Source organism: Schistocerca serialis, chromosome 2 (genome assembly GCF_023864345.2).
Source record: "Schistocerca serialis cubense isolate TAMUIC-IGC-003099 chromosome 2, iqSchSeri2.2, whole genome shotgun sequence".
NCBI lineage: Eukaryota > Metazoa > Arthropoda > Insecta > Orthoptera > Acrididae > Schistocerca > Schistocerca serialis.
This window is the reverse complement of record NC_064639.1, coordinates 28,382,086-28,406,913: the sequence shown is the minus strand read 5'-3', so window position 1 is coordinate 28,406,913 and position 24,828 is coordinate 28,382,086.

The following is a 24,828-nucleotide window of genomic DNA, read 5'->3' as shown; positions in this document are numbered from 1 at the left end:
TGACTGATGTCCCTTGTTTGAGATGGAGCAAGAGTCTTGGTGGAGGGGCGGCAGCTAGCACCGAAACAGTGATCACATACATAACTGCAACATGAGGAAACAATCGAAACGGAACACAGTATCACCAGCTATCCCATCACTGTGACAGATGAGTTTAAATGTAGAGGTTGTCAGTCACCTTGGGACAGCAGTTTGGAAAGGCTCCACTACACTGTAAAACTCTACCAGTTTTCTTAAGTTGTGACTGTCTTCAGTAGTAACAACTTGACTTACACCAGGTGATGTCTAGTTTTCTGTGAGAGACAATGAATCAGAACATGTTAACGTCAGTTTAGAACCTGACACAGACCTCGGACTTGTGGCAGTAAAAACAGAATGTATGGCAGTGTACAAAGCCTGTTACAGCGGAAAAAGAAAAATTTTTCAAATGACGACACAGGAAGCCTCTCTTGCGACTGACGGCATAGTCTGTGGGATATGGTTATCCTTCTATAGTACGGGCGTTGACACTTTACACTGGTCTGTGCGAGAGACTTCGATCACTGGCCGCCTGCTCCAGTGGATCAATACCTGTGTATTTAATAGGATCAGCACGTGCAGTCGATGGCATCACGCAGATGGTATTTGTTTTCGGTATATGGAGATGTGGTAAAAATCTTATCGAGTTCTTTATCGGATGAAGTTAGCAGAGCTTTTACAGTTCCTAATTTTTCTCTGTTGGCCGGCCGCGGTAGTCTAGCGGTTCTAGGCGCTCAGTCCGGAACCGCGCGACTGCTACGGTCGCAGGTTCGAATCCTGCCTCGGGCATGGATGTGTGTGATGTCCTTAGGTTAGTTAGGTTTAAGTAGTTCTAAGTTCTAGGGGACTGATGACCACAGATGTTAAGTCCCATAGTGTTCAGAGCCATTGTTTTCTCTGTTAGGTGGTACAGAACAACGATGATAAAATGCTGGGGTGATTGGCGTGAAAGGACCCTGAGGTACACGGATCTGCTTCAGAGTGCAGCACCTGTATGTAGTTTGGAGACGCACCACAATACAGTAGCAAAATCGTCGTCCTTCTCACAGTTCCCATTCTGTCTTTTATACTACCTCGTGTTGCAGAAGTGGTCTTCACTTTGCGCTGACCTTACACATTGTACGCAATCTACAACATATTCCCATCCCCATCAAAAGGTCAAAACACAATTCTGTTGCACAAACTCAGCTTAGCCTGTTTGTACATGGGCTGCAGAATGTTGTAGATATAGCTCTCTCCAACTTCTGCTCAGTTCTGATATAAATTGGAACGATCACATGCACAAAGTTGCAGGGTGGCAGTGCAGAGTCTGATAGGGCAGTTGCAAGATGTATAGGGACAATCTAAAATTTTACTGTAGCAGGTTCGAAAAGGTGACTCGTTTCGACATATGAAAGTGCCAGAAATGTGATTAAAAGACTCCTCCATAGAATGCAACGTAGGAATGTGATAGAATCGAATGACTTGACTCCAATTCATAGGCAGTATTTCTACCGGAAAACGTAGCACTAGTGATCTGAAAAGCTAGTGTACATTTCTTACGACCTCAATCAGCACACCATCTACTGTTTGTGATCCTTCGCAGTCAACCAACGCTATAACCCAGTGGATATATCACAGAACCCCTGACATGGCATTGAGACAGAATGCGTTACAAATACTAGAGAAAGATCTCGTGGCTGCATGGGCGATCAGCAAATATCGCAGACAGTCTGCGACGGCTCGCCAGAAGATGACTGGCAGGTGCCGAGTTGAAATACCGTGCAAAGTATTGAACGACGACCGGCAGCAAGCCCGAAATTTGTTTGAACAATGTTGCCATGGATTTCCATGTTAATGAAAGACTGTAGAGATGTCCTAGATTCCAGTGCAGTCCATGAAGCCTGTCTAGATTGGTATGTGTGTTGTGGACCTCTCCAAACTCATGTACCGCTTTCAGTATGAGTTTTCGAAGCCAAACTTCGTCAATCCCAAGTTACATTGTATGGATGTAGTCAGTTTAATCTACTGGGTTAAAGGCAGCGATCCATGTTAAATAATTAGATATTCGTGAAGAACTGAACACTTATGGACACGCAGCTAATAATCCTTTTGAAATAATACCAGATAACAAGTAGGTTATTGGTCTAATCAAATATGATGTGAATGGATCACAGAATGTGGAGTTTGTTGACACTCATATCAAAGACGTGCGAGTACTGTGCAGATGCAGATGCCACTCAGTGGCGGGCTAATGGTGTGCATAGTGTGGTCTCAAATGTTATCTCGATAGAGAATTAGTGTGTCTGCTTTATGGGATTGGTACGGCTCCACAAATGGTCAGTCTATATAGATTTGATGAGGGTTGCTGCATCATAACATACAGTTCATCTGTGCGGATGGGATTGGCACCATATGGTATTCACAATACACACTGGAGTGATTGTTTGGTTCATTAATTTATTTGCCCCCCCAGTGGGTCCACAACTCTTTCGTGGATACGTGAGTAGCGAGCAGGGGACCCCGAGCTAATGCGGCCCTCCTTCCTTTCCGGGCGGCATACCCTCCTTCTCCACATCCTTCCCCATCCCCCATCTTCGCCCCCCTCTCACCTCTGCCGCTTTCCTTCCCTTTCTCCCCCTCTGGGAGTATGTTCAGTGCCTACGTCTGGAGACAGACGCTCGAAACTGTACCACAGTCTCTGTTCTTCGGTTTCTCTGCTGGCAAGTCTTTGTCCTTCCTTCCTTTGTCCTTCCTTCCTTCCTTTGTCCTTCCTTCCTTCCTTCCTTTGTCCTTCCTTCCTTCCTTCCTTTGTCCTTCCTTCCTTCCTTCCTTTGTCCTTCCTTCCTTCCTTCCTTTGTCCTTCCTTCCTTCCTTCCTTCCTTCCTTCCTTTGTCCTTCCTTCCTTCCTTCCTTTGTCCTTCCTTCCTTCCTTCCTTTGTCCTTCCTTCCTTCCTTCCTTTGTCCTTCCTTCCTTCCTTCCTTTGTCCTTCCTTCCTTCCTTCCTTTGTCCTTCCTTCCTTCCTTCCTTCCTTTGTCCTTCCTTCCTTCCTTCCTTCCTTTGTCCTTCCTTCCTTCCTTCCTTTGTCCTTCCTTCCTTCCTTCCTTTGTCCTTCCTTTGTCCTTCCTTCCTTCCTTCCTTTGTCCTTCCTTCCTTCCTTCCTTTGTCCTTCCTTTGTCCTTCCTTTGTCCTTCCTTTGTCCTTCCTTTGTCCTTCCTTTGTCCTTCCTTTGTCCTTCCTTTGTCCTTCCTTTGTCCTTCCTTTGTCCTTCCTTTGTCCTTCCTTTGTCCTTCCTTTGTCCTTCCTTTGTCCTTCCTTTGTCCTTCCTTTGTCCTTCCTTTGTCCTTCCTTTGTCCTTCCTTTGTCCTTCCTTTGTCCTTCCTTTGTCCTTCCTTTGTCCTTCCTTTGTCCTTCCTTTGTCCTTCCTTTGTCCTTCCTTTGTCCTTCCTTTGTCCTTCCTTTGTCCTTCCTTTGTCCTTCCTTTGTCCTTCCTTTGTCCTTCCTTTGTCCTTCCTTTGTCCTTCCTTTGTCCTTCCTTTGTCCTTCCTTTGTCCTTCCTTTGTCCTTCCTTTGTCCTTCCTTTGTCCTTCCTTTGTCCTTCCTTTGTCCTTCCTTTGTCCTTCCTTTGTCCTTCCTTTGTCCTTCCTTTGTCCTTCCTTTGTCCTTCCTTTGTCCTTCTCTTTTCTCTTTACCCTTTTCTCTGCTGCAGCGTTTGAGACCTATCTTCTTTCCTTTCCTTTCCTTTCCTTTGTACCTCCCTTTCTCTTTTTCTCTTCCCTGTGCATGTCTGAAGGCCGACCCATGCATTCCCATGCGTAGCCGGTGACGGCTGCCCCGGGTAGACAGGTAGGACATTTAAGTACTCCCTGCTAACGACCAGGCCCAGGGAGGGGTGATTACCCGAGCTGATACCTTCCAAAAGTGCCGATTGGTCCCTCCATCTGTTTCTCGGGAGGTGTGACCTGAGGTGTGAACAATCACCTAAGGTGGGAGTGCCCTCAGAGAGGGCCCCCACAAGGAAGGAGCGCGCCATTGGAGACGCCGTTAATCATGGGGGATAATTCCGCAATGGTTTCCTCAACATTTACTATGTCTGCTCACAAGCGTAAGTTCAATGAGTCTCAGCCACAGTCAGTTCTTCCATCGTTGCCACAGTTCCTTGTTGTTTCTCGGTCGGATGAAGGTCAAGACTTCTCCACGGTCAACTCTTTCACTAATCAGAAAGGTGTCGACGCAATTGCAGGTCTTGTAAAGTCTTGATCCCGATTACGAAATGACATCTTGTTGTTAGAAACAGTCATTGCCCTCCAGGCACAAAAATTGCTGATAACTTCACTGCTACACACTTACCCTGTCCAGGTGGAAGTGCACAGCACTTTAAATTCTGTGGATTGTCCGACGAGGAAATTCAAAACTACCTGTCTGACCAGGGCTTAATGGCTGTTCATAGAGTCATAAAAAGGGTTGAAATGAAAATCGTTCAAACCCGTACAGTCTTCTTGACATTTGACAGTTTAACTCCCATCGACCATAAAAGCAGGCTAAGAGATAATTTGTGTTCGCCCTTACATCCCAAACCCTACGCGTTGCTATCGGTGTCAGCGGTTCAATCATACCAGACAGTCCTGTTCCAATCCAGCGAAATGCGTTACGTGTGGCAAGGATGCCCATGAGGGTGCTTGTCCACCTCCATCCCCTCGTTGCATCAACTGCATGGGTGACCACGCTGCTTCCTCTAGAGATTGCCCCATTTTTAAAGACGAAAAGCTTATTCAGGAAATCAGAGTGAAGGAAAAGGTGTCGACCTTTGCTGCTCGAAAGTTATTCGCCAGTCGTAAGCCCACTGTGTCTCACACAGGAAAATACAGCAGTGTCCTTGCCTCTCCTCGGACAACAAACGAGGCAGCCACGCAGACTTGTGATCTCACCTTTAGTGCCGCGGTTGTCGGATCGGCCGGCGCAAAAATAGCCCGTTCAACCTCCCCACTCTGGCTTGCTCACTCTATGGGTCGCCCTTCATCGGGTTCTGCTAAATCTCGAGCCCCAAAGTCAGACACCCGGACTTCCAAAAAAGAGCCTACTCATGAAGATTATTTATGTACCCCAGGTTCACAACCAACGGTTCCTCCTTCCTCTCAACGTCCTGTCTTCAAGAAGGCTAATACGAAACCCAGTTCCTCTCCTTCTCCGCCATGGCGTGCCTCATCTGCAGCACCACCTAGCGGTAACCGCTCTCGGCCGTCTTCTGTGTCGCTGAGGCGCACTGCTGGCGGCCGATTAACTGGCCGATCGCTGGCGGCAAGAGCTGCTCCCGAACAACCTATGGATCAAGATCTTCTACCTTCGGCTAACTGCCGTTCCACGCTGTCGGTCGCAAGCTCTGAGCAGTCGTTGAGGGCAACCTTGCTCATTTTCTTCAATTTTCTGTGCACCCTATGCCCATTATCCATTGGAATATCCGCGGCATTCGAGCCAATCGGGATGAATTGGCGATCCTCTTACGATCCTACTCGCCAGTCATCTTCTGTCTTCAGGAAACAAAGTTGCGTCCCCACGATCGCTTTGTTTTCCCCCATTTTCAGTCAGTCCGATTTGATCTCCACTGTGTTGAAGGCACTCCATCACATGGAGGACTCATGATTCTTCTCCATGATACTCTCCATTATCACCCAGTCCCCTTAAACACCTCCTTCCAAGCTATCGCTGTCCATCTTTCTCTTTCTGGATATACCTTCTCTCTTTGTACTGTATACATTCCATCGTCCACACCAATGGCACGAGATGATCTCCTTCATCTTCTTGGTCAGCTTCCACCCCCCTATTTGCTGGTTGGGGACTTCAATGCCCACCGCAACCTTGTCCACATGGCTCACTATTGATAGACGTCTTCCACCAAGCTGATCTTGTTTGCCTCAACACTGGGGACCCTACATTTTTGTCTGCCTCCACGATAAATTTCTCTCATTTGGACCTTTCGGTCGGTACTGTTCCGCTAGCTCGGCGCTTCGAATGGTTCGCCCTTGCTGGTACGCACTCGAGTGACCACTTTCCATGTGTCCTTCGAATGCAGCCACACCTGCCATATATGCGCCCGCGACCCTGGAAGTTCGCCCAAGCCGATTGGACACTTTTTTCGTCTCTAGCGACATTCGGTGACCGTCACTTTCCTAGCGTCGACGATGAGGTCACTCATATTACAGACGTTATTCTTTCAGCTGCGGGATGTTCAATACCTCGCACCTCGGAATTGTCCCGGCGCACCCCAGTTCCTTGGTGGAACGAGGCATGCCGTGACGCAATACGTGAGCGGCGGCGTGCTCTTCGCGTTTTCAGACACCATCCTACATTGGCCAACTGTATCCGCTATAAGCAGTTACGTGCGCGATGCCGTCGCGTCATCCGCGATAGCAAGAAGGCGAGCTGGGACCTCTTTACTAAATCATTTAACACCTTCACTCCCTCCTCGAAGTTTGGGGTCGGTTTCTCACGGTTATCTGGCGCTAGTTTCTCCCCGGTCTCTGGGCTCACTGTCACGCATGATACATTAGTGGAACCCGTCGCAATTTCTAACTCATTGGGTCACCACTTCGCTGAGATTTCGAGCTCTTCAAATTAACCGCCAGCGTTTCTCCCGAAGAAACGTGCAGCGGAAGTGCAACCGCTTGCTTTCTCCTCTCAAAATCGCGAAAGCTATAATACTGTTTCATCCATGCGGGAACGGGACTGATGACCATAACTGTTAAGTCTCATAGTGCTCAGAGCCATTTCCATCCGGGAACTCCACCATGCACTCTCTTCTTCTCGCTCTTCCGCCCCAGGACCGGATGGTATCCACATCCAAATGTTGCTGCATTTATCATACCATAGTCTCCGTTACCTGCTTCCCCTTTATAATCTAATTTGGACCGACAGTACTTTTCCCAGACGATGGAGGGATGCTATCGTCGTTCCTATTCCGAAACCTGGAAAGTACAAACATCTCCCCTCTAGCTATCGCCCCATTTCCCTCACGCGTAGTGTATGTAAGGTTTTCACGCGTATGGTGAATTGCCATTTAGCGTGGTGGCTGGAGCCCCGTAGTCTTTTAACACCTGTCCAATGCGGTTTCCGAAAGCATCGTTCTGCAGCTGACCATCTTGTTGCTCTCTCCACTTACATCACGAACAATTTTCTCCGGAAACGCCAAACTGTAGCAATATTTTTTGATGTGGGGAGAGCTTACGATACCTGTTGGAGGACAGGCATCCTCCACACACTGTTCTCTTGGGGGCTTTAGAGGTCGGCTGCCCCTTTTTCGTGAATTTATGGCAGAGCGCGCATTTAAAGTGCGGGTGAACACTACTCTCTCCCGTACTTTCTCCCAAGAAAGCGGGGTACCCAGGGCTCCGTGCTAAGTGTTGTCCTGTCTGCTATTGCCGTAAATCCAATTATGGATTGTCTCCTTCCTGATGTCTCGGCTCCCTCTTTGTGGACTATTTTGCGATCTACTACAGCTCTCAACGGACCAGCCTTCTTGAACGACGTCTTCAAGGATGTCTCGATCGCCTCCACTCTTGGAGCATCGAAACCGGCTTCCGCTTTTCCCCCAGTAAGACCGTTTGTGTCAATTTTTGGCGTCGTACGGAGTTTCTTTCACCTTCCTTACATCTAGGCCCTGTCAACCTTCCGTTCGCGGACGTCTCTAAATTCTTGGGTCTTATGTTTGACAGAAACCTGTGCTGGTCCTCCCACGTTTCCTATCTTTCGGCTTGCTGTCTGTGATCCCTCAACACCTTCCATGTCCTGGATGGCACCTCTTGGGGAGCGTACCGAGTGGTTCTTCTCCGCTTCTATCGCGTATTAGTGGGATCGAAATTGGATTATGGAAGCATAGTTTACTCCTCTGATCGGCCGTCTATTCTTCGGCGTCTCGGCTCTATCCACCACCGTGGGTTACTTTTAGTGTCTAGAGCTTTTTACACCAGCCCTGTGGAGAGCCTTTATGCTGAGACTGCTGAAACTCCGCCCTCCAATCGGCGAGCTGTCCTTCTGAGTCTTTATGCTAGCCATCTGTCTTCCATGCCTGCTAATCCAACCAATGACATTTTTTTCGACGCCTCCTTGGATTTAGGGTATGCAGGCCGCCCTTACTCCCTACTACCACCATCAACTGCTCCATTCTCTTTCCTTCCACTTTCCTAAAACTTTCTTGACAACTTGGGGTACAGCACCGCCTTGGCTCTGGCCCTGGACCTGCCTGCTCCGTGACCTTTGTCAGTTTCCCAAGGATGGTACCCCTTCACTTGTTTATCATCGGGCATTTGCTGCTCTCTGCGCAAAAATGAAGGATGCCACATTTATTTACACTGATGGCTCCAAAACATCGTTTGGTGTTGGGAGTGCCTAAATTGTTGGCGACACCCCCAATCGATTTCGGCTTCCTGACCAGTGTTCGGTTTCCCAACCAGTGTTCGGTTTTTACTGCGAAGCTTTACACTGTTCTCCAGGCTGTCCAATACACCAGTCGCCATCAACGGATACAGTATGTTACCTGCTCAGATTCTCTCAGATCTCTCCTCAGTCTCCAAGCTATCTACCCTGTCCACCCTCTGGTCTACCGGATTCAGGACTGCCTCCACTTGCTCCACTTGGGGGGGGGGGGGGGGGGCGTCTCTGTGGCGTTCCTCTGGATCCCAGGACATGTTGGTATCTGTGGAAATGAGGCGGCCGATATAGAGGCCAAGGCTGCACTCTCTCTTCTTCGGCCAGTTACTCGCACGATTCCCTTCGCCGATCTACGGAGTGTTTTAGGTCATCGTGTTGCTTTTTTATGGCACGCACATTGGTCGACACTTCCCAATAATAAATTGCGGGACGTGAAATCTCTTCCCTGTGCTTTGACCTCTTCCTCCCAAACGCGTTGTCCGGAGGAGGTAATTTTAACTAGACTCTGGTTAGGGCACTGTCATTTTAGCCATCGACATCTTTTAAGCAGCGATCCTCCCCCACTCTGTCCCCACTGCTCTCATCTGTGGATGGTGAGACACCTTTTACTCGAGTGCCCCTATTTTACTCCATTACGAGCCCGTCTACAGCATTTGCTGCTCGTATGGTTAAAGGATTCCAGAGGTACGAAATTTGTGGCGTGACGTAACTAGAAGAAGGGATCGGTTGGTAGGGCATATTCTGAGGCATCAAGGGATCACCAACTTGGTATTGGAGGGCAGTGTGGAAGGTAAAAATCATAGGACACTAAGAGATGAATGCACTAAACGGATTCAGAAGGATGTAGTCTGCAGTACGTACTGGGAGATGGAGTTTGGATGATGCAGCTCTCCTTGCTACTCTATCCTGTTCAGTCTCTGGACTGAAAACAACAACAACAACAACAACAACAACAACATGAGCACAAATGAAGGATGCCACATTACACTAACGGCTAAAACATCATTTGGTGTTGGGAGTGCCTATGTTGTTGGCGACACCCCTAATCGATTCCGGCTTCCTGACCAGTGTTCGGTTTTTACTGCAGAGCTTTACGCTGTTCTCCAGGCTGTCCAATACATCGATCGCCATCAGCAGATACAGTGTATTACATGCTCAGATTCACTCTGCTGTCTCCTCAGTCTCCAAGCTATTTACTATGTCCACCCTCTGGTCCATTGGATTCGGAAATGCCTCCCCTTGCTCCACATCTCTGTGGCACTCCTTTAGATCCCAGAACATGTTGGTATCTGTGGAAATGAGGTGGCCGATATAGTGGCCAAGGCTGCAGTCTTTCTTCAGCCTGCTGTTTACATGGTTGCTTTTGCCAATGTACAGTGTGTTTTATGTTGTGTTGCTCTTTTATGCCACACACATTGGTCGACATTTCCCAATAATAAATTGCGGGACATGGAAGCTCTTCCCTGTGCTTGGACCTCTTCCTCCCGAACGCGTCGTCGGGAGGAGGTAATTTTAACTAGACTCCGGATAGGGCACTGTCTTCTTAGCCATTGACATCTTTTAAGTGGTGATCTTCCCCCACTCTGTCTCCACTGCTCTCAGCTGTGGACGGTAAGACACCTTTTACTTCAGTGCCCCTCTTTTACTCCGCTATGTGTAAGTCTACTGGTGTCACCTGTTCTATCTTCCATTTTAGCAGATGAAACGCGCTCAGCTGATCGCGTCCTCGAGTTTATTAGTGCCAGTGAGATGACGTCTGTCATTTGAAGCTCTTTTTGGGGACAAACAACCCTCTTCTATAGTGGTTTTTTAAGCTTTCCTTCTATTTTTAGTTTTCTCACTTTTTGAGTTTTGCTCCCATTTCTGCCGGTTTTCAGTTTCGTTTTTTTACCTTTTCATAAGTCACAGACCGGGTGCTAATGACTGTAGCAGTTTTGCACCCTAAAACCATAACAAAACAAATTATTTTGAAAGTGGGGCATGAGTGTGTGTAATAATAGGATGGCCTCTCTCTCTCTCTCTCTCTCTCTCTCTCTCTCTCTCTCTCTCTCTCTCTCTCTCTCTCTGTGTGTGTGTGTGTGTGTGTGTGTGTGTGTGTGTGTGTGTGTGTGTGTGTGTGTGTGTGTGTGTGTGTGTGTAAATATAACACCAAAATACTTGAATAATAAATGACGCAATGTGATCAAAAGTATCCAGACATCTGGCCGAAAGTAACTTAAAAGTTCTCTGCGCCGTCGATTGGCAATGCTGGAATTTAATATGGTGTTGGCCCACCTTAGCCTTGATGACAGCTTCCCCGGTCAGGCGCTGGAAGGTTTCTTGGGAAATGGGAGCCCGTTCTTCAGGGACTGCTGCCCTGAGGAGAGGCCTGGCACGAAGTCGGCGTTCCAAAATATCCCAGAGGTTTCTATAGAATTCGGGTCAGGACTATGTGCAGAATAGTCCATTACAGGGACGTTATTGTCGTGTAACCACTCTGCCATAGGCCGTGGATTAGGAACAAGTGCTCGATCGAGTTGAAATACGCAGTCACCATCCCCAAACTGCTCTTCAACAGTGGGAAGCAACAAGGTGCTTAAAACGTCAATGTAGGCCTGTCCAGTGACAGTGGTACGCGAAACAAGGTGTGCACGCCCTCTCTGTGAAAAACACGACCACACCATAACAACAAAGCCTCCGAATTTTACAGATGGCACTAAACACACTGGAAGATGACGTTCACTGGGCATTCGCCATACCTACACCCTGCCATCGGATCGCTACATTGTGTACCGTGATTCATCACTCATCACAACGTTTTCCCACTGTTCAATCGTCCAATGTTTACTCTCTTTACACCAAGTGAGGTGTCGTTTGGCATTTACCGGCGTGATGTGTGGCTTATGAGCAGCTGCTCAACCATGAAATCCAAGTTTTCTCAACTCCCGCCCAACTGTCATAGAACATGCAGTTGATCCTGATGCAGTTTGGAATTCTGGTGTGATGGTCTGAACAGATGTCTGCCTGTTACACATTACGATCCACTTCAATTGCTGGTGGTGTCTGTCAGTCAGACGAGGTCAGCCTGTGCGCTTTTGTGCTGTACGTGTCCCTTCCCATTTCCACTTCACTATCACATCGTAAACAGTGGACCTAGGGATGTTTGAGTCTGGAAATCTCGTGTTCACACGTGGCACCCAATCACCTGACCATGTTTTAAGTCCGTGAGTTCCGCGGAGCGCCCCATTCTGCTCTCTCACTATGTCTAATGACTACTGAGATAGGTGATACGGCGTACCTGGCAGTAGGTTGCAACACAACGCACCTAATATGAAAAAATATGTTTCTGGGGTTGGCCGGATGCTTTTGGTCACATAATGTAGTAAATAGAAGCATTGTGTGTACATCAAATACATACCATTGTAAATAGAAATGGAAAATATTAATAAGCAAAAGACAGTAAAAAATGTATTACAAAAACAAAATTGTTCATAATCTGTTGGTTAGTTTGTTATAGGGTCTATAATAGTTACATCCAAATCCTGCAGCTGGATGATTACTAGTTACAGCAAACATGAGTTTTTTCCCAGTAATGCTCAGACCTCTAATGGAAAAGCGTACATAGTCGACTTAGTTATGAAGGGTTATAATAAGGGGGGACAAAGGTGAGCTCGAATCTTATTGGTCCACCTTGGTTTTGTACTATTTTATTGTGCTCCAGTTGGCTGAGAGTCGTGGAGTGGTTACATGCGAGTTCTAAGAGTGTATCAAATAACCTTCATCGAGTAATGTCATGATCTTGAATATAAATCGCACAATTGCCTAAGGAATGCGGTGAGTTCCCCTGGATGTCCTTGATGAAATCCCAGTGGTTTCCTGTGAGAAGGGGAGTGATCTTGAATATAAATTGGCGAAGTGGGTAATTTGACGCTGGATGTTCAATAAGTGGTAAGATTATCTTCGCTGAAACATACGTTGCTTATACTGTTGCCCTTTAAATCGCGTCCTCTTAAATCCTGTCCTCTGGAGATGCCTGTCCCTTTAAATCTAGAACATACGCTGCTATCCTGTCCCCAGACAAAGCTTATTTCACTCACATGTGACACTTTTTGGGGATAGAATTTTCAGTGTCACTAATGCATGTAAGTAGTGCATAACATTTTTACAATTAAATGATGTTGACTCAAGGAACCAGATTCCTGTGTATTGTAGAATAATTTTTACATATCAGTAAATAGTTCATTACTTGTAACAAAAGTTCCACCTCATTTTGCCACTGAAGTTATATTTTATGGTGGTTTTTGTTTTGAAATGAGTTTTCCTCCGGTATTAAGATGAGCACTGAAAGGAAATGCATATTAACATTTTGAGGACTGAGCAGCTAGGGTTTCTTGACTTCGTTAGAGGGCATTTTGCCTGTGAAATCCTGCGAAGAAACAGAGTTAGAATTTGTTATATATGCCTTACTATGAAAAAATTTCAAACATTTTGGAAATGAAGTCCTGTTTTATTAGCACCAGGGATATTCTTAGTGTTGTGGTTAATTATGTTTCTGACATTACTAGTAAATTACGTTATTGCGTAGTACAATGTGTGCTCAATCATTTCTTACAGTTCCCTACACACAAACCGTCCAGAAGACGAACTATGTTGCCCTTGGAGTTAGCAGAGGAGGTAAGTGTTTCTGTACATTATTCAGTCATTACTGGGGGGTGGGGGGGGCTGACATTGACATATTAACAACTAAAATATGCAGCGTTGATATTGCTCCATGAAACTAACTGAAAATGCAATTTTACATTGAAAATTTGTTACATTTACCTCACTGTACAATTTCCAAAAGTTTTGGAAAATGAATCTGTATATGACAATCTTCAAAATGGTGCATGGCATCTTCTCTCGCATTTGTGGAACATCATGACTTTGTATTTAAGTTTATTTCTTTTACATGGTTAATTTCTTGGAAAATGTACTTCTGTATTTTCTTCATAATTGCTAGGAAATCGTGTCATATTGCTCAAATGTGTAAGTTGTCTCACATTTTTTTCACTTGACCTTCTTTGTAGATGAATTACGTTGAAAAATGAAAAACATAGTGGTAGGAGACACAGATGGTAAAGGTATTTTCGGTGTCTTTTATGTATGGTCTATTATCTACAATACTTATAAAAACAAACATACTTGAATGTATTTCTAGGTTATTAATATTTTATCTCATTGTCGATGTACACACATAAAGTTCTGCATCACCGCAGTTCCCAGAACTCCTGAAAATAGACGTTGACTGTGGATGTTGTATTACAGACAGTCTGACTGTCCAGGGATATCACTATACCCACCCAAAGATGTAAACAACCAAGCATGAGCAACGCCTATTACACAGAGGGGGGTCCGACAGCCGATCAGTTCTTAGTCATTCCACCAGGAAGGAGGTACATGCTCGTGTTGTCTGTAGGTCAACCATGCCTAGACAGTCAATACCGCGGTTTGGTCGCTTCCACATTGTTACTTTGTGCCAGGATGGGCTCTCAACAAGGGAAGTGTCCAGGCGTCTCAGAATGAACCAAAGCAATGTTGTTTGGACATGGAGGAGATGGAGACAGACAGGAACTGTCGATGACATGCCTCGATCAGGCCGCCCAAGGGCAGAGGATGACCGCTACCTACGGATTATGGGTCGGAGGAACCCTGACAGCAACGCCATGTTGAATAATGCTTTTTGTGCAGCCACAGGACATCGTGTTAAGACTCAAACTGTGCCCAATAGGCTGCATGATGCGCAACTTCACTCCCAAAGTCCATGGCTAGGTCCATCTATGCAACCACGACACCATGCAGTGCAGTACAGATGGGCCCAACAACATGCAGATTGGACTGCTCAGGATTGGCATCAAGCTCTTTTCACTGATATATGTCCCATATGCCTTAGAGACAATCGTCGGAGATGTGTTTGGAGGCAACCCGGTCAGGCTGAACGCCTTAGACTCACTGTCAAGGGAGTGCAGCAAGGTGGATGCTCCCTGCTGTTTTGGGGTGGCGTTATGTGGGGCCAACTTACGGCGCTGGTGGTCATGGAAGGCCCTGTATTGAACGAATGTACGAAACGTGAATGCCATCCTCTGACCGATAGTGCAACCATATCTGCAGCATACTGCCAAGGCGTTCGTCTTCATGGACGACAATTCGCACCCTCATCGTGCACGTCTTGTGAATGACTTCCTTCAGGATAACGACATCGCTCGAATAGAGTGGCAGCATGTTATCCAGAAATAAACTCTATCTAACATGGCTGGGACAGATTGAAAAGGGCTGTTAATGGACGACGTGACCCACCAACCACTCTGAGGGATCTACGCCAAATCGCCATTGAGGAATGGGACAATCTGGACCTACAGTGCTCTGATGAACTTGAGGATAGTATGCCAGGACGAATGCAGGCATGAATCAGTGCAAGAGGACGTGTTGTTAGGTATTAGAGGTACCGGTGTGTACAGCAATCAGAACTACCACCTCAGAAGGTCACGCTGTATGGTGGTACAACATGCTATGTGTAGTTTTCATGAGCAATTTAAAGGGAGAATGATGTTTATGTTGATCTCTCTTCCAATTTTCCGTACATGTTTCGGAACTCTGGGAACGAAGGTGATGCAAATCTTTTTTTGATGTGTGTACGTAATTCTTGTTTATTAAACACGTTTTCAATTTTTGGTCTCCCCCTCCCCACCCCTCCCTGAGGCTCGGGGTTCTATCATGAGTTCATGCATGGCTTACACAGGACCCAGAGTTATTCCAGACCTTTCTTCCTTACCACTCTGCATTTCCTTACCCATTATCCTCGTCTCCTCCCTGTCGTAACTACTTCCCCTCTGCCCCCTCTTTCCCCTCTTGGTTTTCGTATCTACAGTATGTTGAACTGGCCAGCCATCTGGTTTTTCTGTATTCCTTCCAGTTTTGTTGCCATTGCTTTTTCTTTTTGAACCTTCCTTGTTTAGTGCTTCTGGTCTCTCTTTGGAGTCTGACCTCCGCTTATAAATTTTCTCTCTGCAGCGTGAGTTGAACCATGGTACCTATGGCGTTGATACCTCTCCCCCTTCCTTCCCTGGGGTAGCTCCACATGGCATTCTTTCCTTCAGCTCTCCCATTGGGCGTCTTCCACCCTCTGCCATTTCGTATTGGCCATACTAGGTTGACCAGTAGTTTTAACCCAGCAGTGAGCGCCGCCCCAATCTCCCTCACCTTGTAGCTGTCCCCCCCCCCCCCCCCCCCCCCCCACAGTGATCCATATTTTGCGGGATTGCCCCTGCGTTTCGGCCCTTCTCACTACAGATCCCCTCCAACCTGCGTGTTAGCAGATGATCCTCATACGGTAACATCTCTCCTCGGTTTTCTTCGCGAAAATGGTGTCTTCCGGTGTTTAAATCTTCGAATATTCGTCTCTAACTGGAGGCCATTAGTTAGTGTTATATTGCTTATGGTGCCCTTGGCCTTGCCTCCACAGTGGCTGGGTTCTTCTCCCCTTTTTCCTCCTACATTTTGTCTGGTTTCTCTGCCATTTTGATTCCCCTTTTTTGATCTTCTTCTCGTGGTGTTGCCCACATTATGTCACTATCATGGTATTGCTCATGCTATGGTACTCTGTATGGAATGGTATGGTGTGGTGTATGATATGGTATGAGTGGTGGAGCTGATGCGTATCTGTGACGGTCCTGCTCTCTCTGTTTGCGCCCACCCCATCCTGATCTTTCCTCTCCCTGCTGCCCTTTCGTACCTTTAACCTCTTTCTTTGCCCATTTTACCTTCCCCTTGACTGACTGACTGACTGTCCTTTGTGTTGTCCCTCTCTCTGTTTCTGCCACCTTAGATCACAGGACTGATGACATTGCTTTTTGATCCCCTCCTGCCACCCCCGCCCATCCCCAATCAACCAATGAAACAACCAACATTCTTGATCTGCCCTTTACACTCCTTGATGTCGCAGTTTCGCTGTTTTGGAACAAATATCTTCAGGTACTGTTTCCTTAAAATTGAGTAATTTACTGTTACTAACTTCATGGTTAAGGCTGTGAGATGATCAATGTTTCGTGAAAACCGCCTGCATGTTAATTCCACTACATATGCTGACTAACAGTTACAGAATATGCAAGTGGGAAACCGGTCTACTGTAGAAATACAGTAGATTCTGTACTACCGCATAGCAGTGTTACTCTGTACCATTCTCTCTCAAAAAATGAGACTATACCAGAAATGTCTGTATAAATGGTGCAAGTAGAATACTTAGTTTTTCTTTCCTTTTTCATATTGATTTTATTACGTTTTTGTTCTAGGAAAAAGTTTCAGCGTATCCCATAAATACTTCTCTCTGAACGTACAATAGCAAAAAATGTACTCTAGACTTTCTTACTGTCAAACCCTATCTTAGAAACTTTTTCCTATATATTTTAGTACTTATCATTAAGTTCCTTCCTTTGAAGAATTTACGTAACAACATTATAACAGAACTCGCTCTGTCCATTTTTCATTCAATTTTGATTCTCTTGTTTACTTTTCTAAAATCTTGACTTGGCTGCACACACACACCTGCACAATAACAATATTGAATTTGTTCTCACTTTAATGCACATCAGTGTTGTTGTAGTTCCATGTAGAGAGCTCTGTTTGAGACTTACCTACAATGGAATAATTACTACCACCGCCATTTCTCCCTACATTTCGTCATTCAACCAAAGCTTTTACACTTCAGCCTCTGGCAGCTAACTATTGCTGCTATTTTATTCTACAAACATACAAATTTACAGTAGCGATACACATCAATAAACATTGTCTTTATATCACATGTGCCCAGTACTTTGCAACCTCAAAGGCGCTTGGAGTGGCTTGCGGGAGATCAATCTTCGTGCAGGATGTAGGGCACAAAAGGCCCTGGAGCATGTGGCTTCTGGTTTGTTCTTGTCCACAATCACAGGACTTATCTTCTGTTATGAAGTCCCATCTCTTCAGGTTGTCTCTGGATCGTCCAACTCCTGATCGTAATCTGTTTAAAGATTTCCACACCAGCCAGCTCTCGTTGTGTCCAGGTGATAGTTCTTCAGCTTCTGGCGTCTGCAGGTGAAGCGTCGACTTCTTCCATAATTCAAGCCTTGCCTTCTGTGGTGAAATGGTGAGCTTCTCGGATATTCTCAGGAAGCTCTTTCGCGATCTCAGCCGTTGCTGTGGTGGATTATGTCCGTGCAGTGGATGGACACTGTCCTGTTCTACTTCGTCACTCCTTGTTGGCAGCCACTGTTCTGCGTACCGATCGTGGCGTTATTCCAGCCAGGCAGTAGAGCATATCAGTTGGGGTAGGTCTTAAGCAACCTGTGATCAATCTGCAGGTTTCGTTGAGAGGAATGTCTACTTGTCTGGCTTGAGATGATCTGTACCAGACTGGAGAAGCATATTCTGCAGTAGAAAAGCACAGTGCCATTGCAAAACAGCGAATAGTTTGTGGATGTGATCCCCACTGTGTCCCCGCTAGTTTGTGAATTAGGTTGTTTTGAGCGGAGATCTTCATTTTGGTGTTCTTGCAGTAAGTTTTGAATGTCAGAGTTCAATCGGGAGTGACTCCCAAGTATTTAGTGCATGATGATGCTGGAGTTGGATGCCATGCAATATGTAGCTCACGATTAGCTTCCCTGTTGCTTACATGAAAGGCACACACTTGTGTCTTCGAATGATTTGGTCTGAGTTGGCTACGATTGTAGTATCTTCACAGTGTTATAAGTGCTGTTGTCAGGTATTTTTCCAAAGCATGAGCTCTGCTGGAGCGGCTCTGAACACTATGGGACTTAACATCTATGGTTATTAGTCACCTAGAACTTAGAACTACTTAAACCTAACTAACCTAAGGACATCACACAACACCCAGTCATCACGAGGTATAGAAAATCCCTGACCCCGCCGGGAATCGAACCCGGGAACCCGGGTGTGGGAAGCGAGAACGCTACCACACGACCACGAGCTGCGGACGCATGAGCTCTGCGTAGCAAGGACTAGGTCATCTGCATATAAGAATCTCCTTGTGCCTGGGGTCAATGGCTGATCGTTGGTGGGGACTGATGACCTAAGATGTTAAGTCCCATAGTGCACGGAGCCAAGCTGATTATTGGTATAAATGTTGAAGAGAAGTGGAGCCAAGACACTTCCCTGAGGTAGACCATTTTTCTGCGCACTCAAGCGACTGTGTTGTACTTGAAATTCAACAAAAAACCTGCGGTTTTGGACGAGGGTGCTGAGTAGTCTAACGAGGTGGGCGTTCTTGATCATATTGTATAATTTGGCATGGAGTAACCGATGATGGACAGTATCATACGCTGCTGTGAGATCCACGAAGACCATGCTCGTTACTCGATGGGTTTCAAAGCCATCCCCTATTAACTGAGAGATTCAAAAGTTACCCCATGCAGCTTCTGTTTGGTCGAAATCCTCCTTGTTCGGGTATAAGAAGAGGGTCCTATTACTGGTAGGATTCTATTCAGAATCATACATTCGATCAGTTTATAAAGGTGATTCAAAAGGCTAACTGGTCTAAAATTCTTGGGATGATTTGCTTCCTTTCCAGGTTTCAAAAGAGCTATCACCCTGCTCTTTCGTAAGATCTTTGGTATTTGGAACTGGTTCATGCAGTTGTTGAAAAGCTGCAGGATCCACTTTCTTGTTTCTGGGCCGAAATCCTTGATTTGCTCCATACTGATGTCATCTAGACCAGATGCTTTACCAGTTATGCTCTCCTTAATAGCCTTGTTTAATTCAGATATCTAGAATGGGAGAGTCAGATCCCTCATTTGTTCTTGGGCCTCTTGCTGTACTTATGGAACTTTGATTCTATGGCTTCCTTTCCCATTCATGAGCAGTTGGTTTGCTATCTGATCTGCAGTAATGCTGCAGTGTGATGTGGATCTGGTTGGGTCATTATTGAGGCGTCTCAGTAATCTCCACGCTTTATGACTGTTTCTGATGAGATCAAGTTCTTCCATCGTTTTAACCCAAGAATTCCTTTTGGGTTCTTTCAGAGATGCAATAAGTTTATTCCCAGCCGATAGCGTTGTGTCGTCGAATGGATCTTCTTCGATTAGTATCTTATACTCTGTAAATTGAGCACTGAGTTCTGAAGTTAGACCAGGAATGTATGATGTTCGACAACCCCAAGGAATTGCAATTCTGGAGCACTTCTTTACAGCCCTCACAAAAATGTCGTATGAGTCAGGTGAAGGTTCAATATTGGGAACTGCAGCGTCTGGCGTTTCTGTAAACTTCGGCCAGTTGGCTTTCCTGAAGTTAAACCACCACCTGATCGGAACTGTCTGTGGTCTAACTGCTGCGTAGATTTCGCACATGATCGGTCTGTGCTGTGTATTTGGAGTAGGATTGCAGACAGGTTTTATGCACTGTTGTGAGATGTTATCGCTGCAAAATATCAGATTGGGGTTGTATCCACTTTTCCATCTGCCACTGATGAAAAATGCAGGTTGCTTAGGGTCATCTATAAGGCTCAGATGGTTGCCTTCCGCCCATTCTTGTAATGCTGTACCATTCTCATCATCATACTCATAGCCCCACGTGGTGCTGTGACACCTTAAGTCACCAGTCACTATTTGCGTGTGTTGACTATAAAAGCTATCAGGTAGATTGATTTTGAGATCAACGTCCGGTGGTTTGTATACAGATGTGACTGTACAGCCTTTGCTTCAGTAAGGGCTGATGATATTATCTGTGTATCTGGTTGGACAAATACAGCACTTCCGTATTTTGAGTGGGGTCTTTCCAGAGCCAGTCGCATACCGTTTATTTTTGGTCTGCACATTTCACAGCTTCTGTGGGTCTCCTGTATGCAGAGTACATCGCACCTAGTTTGTCTGCACAGCTCTCGTAACAGTTCTTCTTTTGGTGGTGATATACCTTCAATATTCATCGATATGGTCAACTGTGGTCCTGAAAAGGACCAAGATGATGATTCTGGTGTGAAAGGATCAGCCGCCAGAGAAACCTGACGCCCAGGGTACGCCCGATTGGAAGTCTTATCTTGGTCGGAAATCATTGCAATCTTCGTGGAGGCTCCTTTCATGTACCCCATTGCTGCTATGTCCACGGATGAGGAGGCTGTGTCCAGTACGAAGAAATGCTGTAACACAGTGGTACTGAGCGCCATTCTAATTAATGGTTCATTATGGCAAATAGTGAAATCCAAAAATTTCAGTCCATTGTCACATCCATGGCAAACAGGGCTTGCTAAGAACATTAACAGTTCAGATAAAATCTATATGTGCCTGTTAACACACTGTTACAAGGACCTGGGCTGACACACAGTTGGGGATGGGAAAATGTGAAGTACAGCGTTTAGGGCTTGTTGTTCCTCTGTGCACTAATAAAATAGCATTACGAAGACAGATTTATTAGATTTAAGTATTGCAATCGAATCACCTCATTTGCAGCTGCGTTGAGAACACTGGATTCGGCATCAGTCACAGAAAGCAGTGACTTGTCCTCCTCAACAGATACTGGAAGTCATTGCCTCAATTGCCGCTGCTTACGTAGCAGGGCATCCCTGTGCAGGACAGTCGGTGGGAGCTCTAACTGCTTTTTACTGGGGCGCTCTAGTGGACATCGAAGGGTGTCTGCCTGAGTGAACTCGAGCAGCTCTGCGTGGGATGTGTCTGCTCACAGGTGCAAGTCAGGGACAGCAGGCTTTAGCGTGCCTCCTGGATATGCCAAAAGTTTGCCGTTGCACCAAAAAACTTCAGTTGAGCCATTGGAAAGCTGGAGGTAGATTTCTAAATTTTGCGTTTCCCGTGGTATCTCCTGGTGGCAGAACAATATTAGACGTTTGAGCCATATCCATGAACGTAAAGCAATTCTACGTCCAGTTCACAAAACTGAACTGGCAACCGCTCTTTGGTAAGATTGTTCTGCATGGAAACTATACTACTGATCGGAACATATGCTGATTCCAGGTAATCGTCTAACAGAAACCATAAAATGGCAAGTGATCTGCTAGCATACAGTATACTGGTTAATGTTCCTCACAGATACACCAACCTATTTCAGCCCCTGAAGTTTCCTTGGACTGACAAAGAACTGGAATCTTATTCAACACTGGATAGTAATTGAGACTCTAGCCTCTATTGGACAAACACTAATTTCCACAGTACTAAAGCTACCCACTAAACTACTGTATTCATTAGCAGTGAAGTTATTATGTTAACCTACTTAAACTTTTAATTTCAACTCCACTGTGCCCAGAACAAACGGACACTCACGGCCTGATGACTGTTTGATGGCCTAACAAAAATCAAGCTGCTGTTAAGACCGTATTAAATTTCGTGATCCTTTAAATTTGAAGAAATGAGTAGAGAACTGCATTTTTTAAACTTATCATTGTAAGTTACGTCAGTGAATTTCTCAGCAGCTAGCTGTGGATCAGTGTAGACTGTTTGCTGCTTATGTTGCTGCATGATTGGAAATATCCAGATGACAAATGCACTGAACATACAGTTTATTGTACCTCAGGTTGACAGCGGTCACCTGTTCTGCACTGAAGTCGCTTCTGTACAGCCTACTCACCGGCGGTTGCACCACCTTGCAGACCAGCGACTCTTTTGTGACTGTGCCAATGGCCTTCCTGTGGCCTTAAAAGATTGAAATCATCCTCCTCACATCGTGCAGAAATGTATCTCCCACCCCCCTTCTCTCAAGTTATCTGCCATTTCCCAGTGCACGTTGTCCAGCCGCAGAGGAGTGTCCCCCACACAAGTATGTACCACGTGAGATGGAAGCAACATGATGATGTATTCTGCTGAAGTTTCGACAACTTCTCATAGTGCCTGAAAATGTGAAATATTTCCCACGACTTCAACAGCAGCATTCCACTTCACACCCGACCTAAGCAGTATCGGCATCCTTCCCTATTTGAACACAACACCCTACTCCTTGCTGCACATCACGTATCAGTAGAACATACGTAGATGTGAGACCTGTCCCGTGTGTCCTACCACTGTCACCTATTTTTGTCTCATCGTGGGTATCTCCTGCATTGTCAGAGGCAGGGCCACCTGTGTATGTGGCCACACAGTCTACTGACTCGGCTCCAACCACTGTCCCGCACCCCCCAGTGGGGCTCGCCACTTTTTGGCGGGTTCGTGCTCGGCTACCGTGGGGCCCCAGCCTTTGCAGCATTTTCTCCCTTCTGTGCTGCATGTATGTCCTCTCGCTATTCTTTTTCCCCTCCCTTGCGGAACATGTCTGGGGTATTACAGGGAATGTTCCGCATTATCTGTTCGTTCCTTTTCCTTTCTTTGTTTACCTTCTCCTCTCGTTCCTCCGCTTGGGTGTTCGAGGGTCCTCGTTTTCTTCTTCCTCCTTGTGCACTCCCAAAGGCTGGCCCACGCGTCTGATATGTAACAGGTGACAGGGTAACGCGTAATTTTCAGCCTCGGGTCGGCAGGTAGAGTTGGCACGTACCCCATGGTACAGGCCAGGCCAATAGAGGGACGATTGCCTGAGCTGCAACCTTCCCAAATTGCCGATTGATTCCTCTGTCAGGTGTTCGGGAGGTGCGAAAGGTCACCTAGAGCAGGTGCGCCCACTTGTGAAGGAGTGTGCCATCGGAGATGCTGGCAATCGTGGGGGATTTTCTCGCCGTGAACAAATAGTCTTTACAGTCGACGTCTATGAAACGTAAACGGTATGAGGCTAACGATTCGAAGTCCCTTCCAGCTGCACCACGGTTCCTCGTGGTCTGACATACTGAAGGCAGTCAGTCCTTCTCCGTGGTAATTCCGTTTATTATTCAGAAAGGTGTTTGTGCAATTTTGAGCCCTGTGAAATCGTGCTATCGTTCACAGAATGGCACGTTGCTTTTGGAGGCTGCTTCTGATTCTCAAGCACAACAACCGCTTACCACCTCACTTCTCCACGGCTACCCTGTTTGTGTCGAGGCCCTTGGATCTCTGAATTCTTCCCATGGCGTTAATTACACTAGGCTGCTTGACGGTTTAACCGAGGCTGAAATCCAATCTTATCTCTCTGATCAGTGTGTCATTTCCATCCATCAGGTTATAAAAATGGTAAATACCTCTCTAATGCCCACCTGCACTATTTTTCTCACCTTTGATATAGTGGTGCTTCTGTCCAAGATCAAAGCAGGCTATGAAATTATAACAGTCAGACGGTACATTTCGAACCTGATTTGCTGCTACCAGTGTCGTCGTTTCAACCACACTAGAACGTAATGTCGACACCCAGCCAAATGTGTAATCTGTTGTAGGGATGTGCATGAGGGCAATTGTCTTCCTCCTTCTCTCCGCTGTATAAAGTGCAATGGCGGCCATCCCGCCGCCTCTCGGTATTTTCCTGTGTTCCTTGATGCGTGGGCTGCCCGAGAGATCTGGGTAAGGGAAAAAGTACCTTACCCAGTCACTCGCAAGTTATTGGCTAGTCGCAAATACTGTGTCCTCCCGTCTGGTACCTATAGTTCTGTTCTTTGTACGTCTAGATTCAGGAAGGACATGCCCACACAGACATGCGACCTCAAATTCAGCTTTGAGGTTGTGAAGTAGTCCAGCGTCACGGTAGCATCGCCATCCCCCCGTCCAGATGTGCAACAAGACATCAAAGTCTCACCTCAAGGGGCGAAGCCACCAGATACACAACCGGTAGGCCAGAAAGGGCAGGAGTAGTACTCCCATGGAGACTTCCTACATCCCTCCAGCCAGACAACACCCAACTGTTCGTCTGCTAACCAGAATGGCTCGAAGTAGTCCACCAAAGGCAAACGATCTCCTCCCCCGCCAACTCGGCGATCGTCTTCGACAGTATTGCTATGTGACACCTTAGCCCGGCTGGCCTGAGTGATGCCAGTGTGCACCACCAACCGTTTTTCTGCGTTGGACTCCATAGGCCGACAGCACAAGCAAGCCAAAGCTTCTGTGCACCCCATGGAGCAGGATCCTCCTGCATTTGTGCCCTGAAGCAGTGACTCTTCGCAGGCACACTCGGCAGCCACCGAGGTGACACTCCATCTCGTCCACGTCGTGACTCTCCTCCACTCGAACGTTCGTGGCCTTCGGTCCCACAAAGAGGATTTAAGGCAGATTTTAGCATTGCAGCATCCCCTTCTATGCTGCCTTCAGCAAACGAAATCGCACTCTCTCGACCACTAGAAGCTTTGATATTTCTTCCTGGGTCATTTTGACCTTCCCCTGGGGTCAGCATTCCATCTCATTGGGGTGTCATGCTGCTCGTAGGGGATGACATTCATAGTCTACCCATCTTCAAGCTGTTGCAATTCCCCTTTATCTTCCTCACCTGACTTTTTCACCCTGTGACGTTTATATCCCTTAGTCATTTGATGTCACCAGGGCAGACTTCCTTCAGCTTATTGGGCAACTACCTCC